Source organism: Scyliorhinus canicula, chromosome 5 (genome assembly GCF_902713615.1).
Source record: "Scyliorhinus canicula chromosome 5, sScyCan1.1, whole genome shotgun sequence".
Classification (NCBI taxonomy): Eukaryota; Metazoa; Chordata; class Chondrichthyes; order Carcharhiniformes; family Scyliorhinidae; genus Scyliorhinus; species Scyliorhinus canicula.
This window is the reverse complement of record NC_052150.1, coordinates 110,562,217-110,565,982: the sequence shown is the minus strand read 5'-3', so window position 1 is coordinate 110,565,982 and position 3,766 is coordinate 110,562,217.

Genomic DNA, 3,766 nt, shown 5'->3' with positions numbered 1-3,766 from the left:
GAAACTTAATGTTGTACAAATTTTTTGTGCCTTCTTGGAAGAGTTATGCTTTTTTCCACCATATAGTTATAATTCTAACTTTTAAAGGACAAGCATATTAACTTCAATGTTAAATTCCAGGGTGCCAATCACATCTTTGAAGCAGAAAAGCCACAGCTTACATCTCTATATTAATGTGAATTATTAATACATTTCTCTTTGTAGCAGTCTTCATCCTTACTTGTCAAATATGTGCAATGCTTCCCTTCACCATCATTCCATGTGGTTTTCATGCTGCCCTGTAGGATCAGGATCCATGAAATTTGCAATGGCTTGCAGGGGGAGTGGAGGGCGTTCTTTTTTCCATTTATTTTTTTATATATATATTTTTTTGTTTCCTCTTATTCCCAATGGGGACTGATTCTAACTTCATGACATTCCTTCAATAAAATGCCATATAAAAGCTAATTTGCACAACACCCAAAAACTAATGAACCTCTGATTTGTAGCATTAATTCCACTGAACCATTTTAATGTGCCGCTTCATTTATTTCTGCTGTGAGTGGCAAATAACTGAATGAATGCAGTGTACAATTCATAAGTATAGCTTGTTTTGTAGCCCCCTTTGAAAAAAGGGAAGCGACCATGATTAAATGGCACACCTCGTTTTATCAGCTCAAAAGACGCTACTTCTCGTTACATTAGCAAGTATTTTCTTTTGCATTTTGATCCCAAACCAATGACCGTGGCAAATCAAACTTTAATATTAGCAACTAGACAAAAATTTTAAGTATCAAAGAAAATCTTTTTCTCTATTACTTGTGCGTTCTGTCGCATGGTGGCAAACCCATTGTTCAGGTGTCAACAATTGCACAATCTTGTTCAGCCCTAAATATTTGTGTTAACATCCACCTATTTTTAATTTGCTCAGTTTCTGCATAAATTACCTCTCTCTCTTTTCTCCCCCCGCCCGCCACCACCCCTTCCAAAGATGAAGATCACTTGAGGTGACAAAGATCCTTAATTTTACGAGATAAAATAGCGTTTAAGGTGGTTTTTCCACCCCACCTCCATTTAGACATGTTTCATCACTGCATCTACATTCTTGGCTCTCTGCTTCTGTTTTCTGGCTTTTAACCTGTTTGCTCCTTTTGTTATTTGGCAGTAACTCACTTTAGTTCAATGAAGTTCAGTTGTCGAGGTTTTAAAATAGCTAAGTATTTTTAAAAATTATGTACATTTTGCCTGTTTCCACTGCCCACACTTTGTCATAGCAGCTCCTGTCTTTCTATTCCTACAGTGATCTATTGTCCATGCCACACCCGACTGGACAATAAATGGGGTCTCTTATCGGGGGGGGGGGGGGGGGGGGGCTGGATGGTTGGGCTTTGGTCAGGGTGCAATCCTGGAACCCTAGTGCCATCTAGGCAGTGGCAATGCAACCCTGATGATGCCACTGTAGCACTGACAGGGTTCCCAAGTGGCACTGCTAGGTGCCAGGCTGGTAGTGCTCATTGGGGATCCAGCCCGCTGGTGCCCTGTCTTTGAGGTGACGTGCCTTGCATAGTGTCTTGGTTATGAACATGCAATTTTTGTATTTCCACCTGTGTTTGGCAACCTTATGGTCGTAGGCACTGTTGGAAACCAATGCATATTGTATATTAGCTTGGAAATAGTGTGGTTCGGAGTAGCCTCCTGAGTAAAAATGGTGGGTATTTTACTTTGGGTAGAATTCCATATCTTCTTGGCAAATAAAACAAGTCAAAACACATTTGACGAAAATCAGTCTGCCTAATTTGTCTCTGCAAGTTATATAATCATAGGCTTTAAATCTGGCTTTCTAGAAATGTTGTCTATGTGACATCAGCAGCTTCAATGACTTTGTAAATCCTTCAGTTTAAATCAAATAGTCATTTGGTACTACAGAACAGAGTATTGCTGAAAAAAGCGGCGTGCTGTTGACGACAATAAGTACTGCATGAGAAGCGAATGCTGATTGCTTGGCAAGTGAATTCTGGTTGTCATGGAGAATTCACAAAGGATCAGTGAACTGCCAAACCTTTGTTTTGAAAATCAAACTAGGCAGGTTTACTCTGGTTGGGTTTACTCTGGTTAAGACATTGCCATGGGAAATGAAAAGGGAATGGCAGTCCCCCAGACTTTTGTTTAGTTGAAAAAGGGGTGCACAGCAAGTTCCCACAGACAGCAGGCAGTAATGGGACAATGATTAAAATCTGTTTTAGTAATCATTGATTTGAGAGCAAAATATTGGCTGGGGCACTAGGATAACTTGATTGTTTTTATTTGTTCATGGATCACGGTCAGGCTTTGCCAGCACTTATTGCCTATCCCTAATTGCCCTTGAGGGCAGTAAGAGTCAACCATATTGCTGTGGGTCTGGAGTCACATGTAGACAGACCAAGTAAGGACGGCAAGTTTCCTTCGTGAAAGGACATTAGTGAACCAGATGAGTTTTTTCCTGACAATTGACTGGTCACTGCTAGCCTTTTTATTCCAGATTGAATTCAAATTTCACCATCTACAGTGGTGGGTTTGAACCTGGGACCCCGCGGCACTCTGGGTCTCTGGATTAGTCCACGATAGTCCTGAATACTGGGGCCCTGCAAGCCTCCATACTTAGGCCCCTACTATACTCCATTCACACATGACTGTGTGGCATAATTTAGTTCCAACTCCATCTGCAAGTTTACTGACGACATGACCATAGTGCGTTGGATCTTGAACAACGGCTAGTCAGAATGCAGGAGGGAACCGAGTGGAGTGGTGCAACGCCTGCAAAATTAATGAGCTGGTCATTGACTTCAGGCAGCAGCAGTGGGGCTGAGGTGGAGATAGCTGGCAGCTTCAATACCGAGGGGTGCACATCACCAAAAATCTGTACTGCTCCACCCATGTGAACGCTGCCACCAAGATAGTACAACACTGCCTATACTTGCTCCAGGAAGGAAATTTGGCATCCACACTGACTCTTCACAACTTTTATAGATGCACCATAGAAAGCATCCTATTTGGCTGCATCACAGCCTGGTATAGCAACTGCTCGTCCAGGACCACAAGAAACTTTAGAGAGTCGCGAACACAGCCCAGTCCAAAACACAAACCTGCCTCCCATCCATTGATTCTTTCAACACCTCAAGTGGGCAGCATATTCAAAGACTGTCCTACCCAGCTTATTCACTCTTCCAACTTCCTCCATCGGGCAGGAGATACAAAGGTCTGAGAACACTCGCAAACATTCAAAAACAGCTTCTTCCCCGCTGTTGCCATACTCCGAAACGACCCTCTTATGGACTGACCTAATTAACACTACACTCTTGTATGCTTCACCTGATGCCTGTATCTGCATTTGCATTGTGTGCCTTGTGTTGCCCTATTATGTATTTTCTTTTCATTATATTTTCTCTACATGTACTAAATGATCTGTTTGAGCTGCTTGCAGAAAAATACTTTTCACTGTACCTTGGTACACGTGAGAATAAAATCCTATCCAGCTAGTCCAGTGACATTACCACTATGCTATTGCCTCACCCTTTGCTCCTCTTGAAAATAATAATGTTTTATTAGTGTCACAAGTAGGTTTACACTAACACTGCAAAGATGTTACTGTGAAACTGTGTTACTGGGTAGCATGGTGGTTAGCATAAATGCTTCACAGCTCCAGGGTCCCAGGTTCGATTCCCGGCTGGGTCACTGTCTGTGTGGAGTCTGCACGTCCTCGCCCTGTGTGCGTGGGTTTCCTCCGGGTGCTCCGGTTTCCTCCCACAGT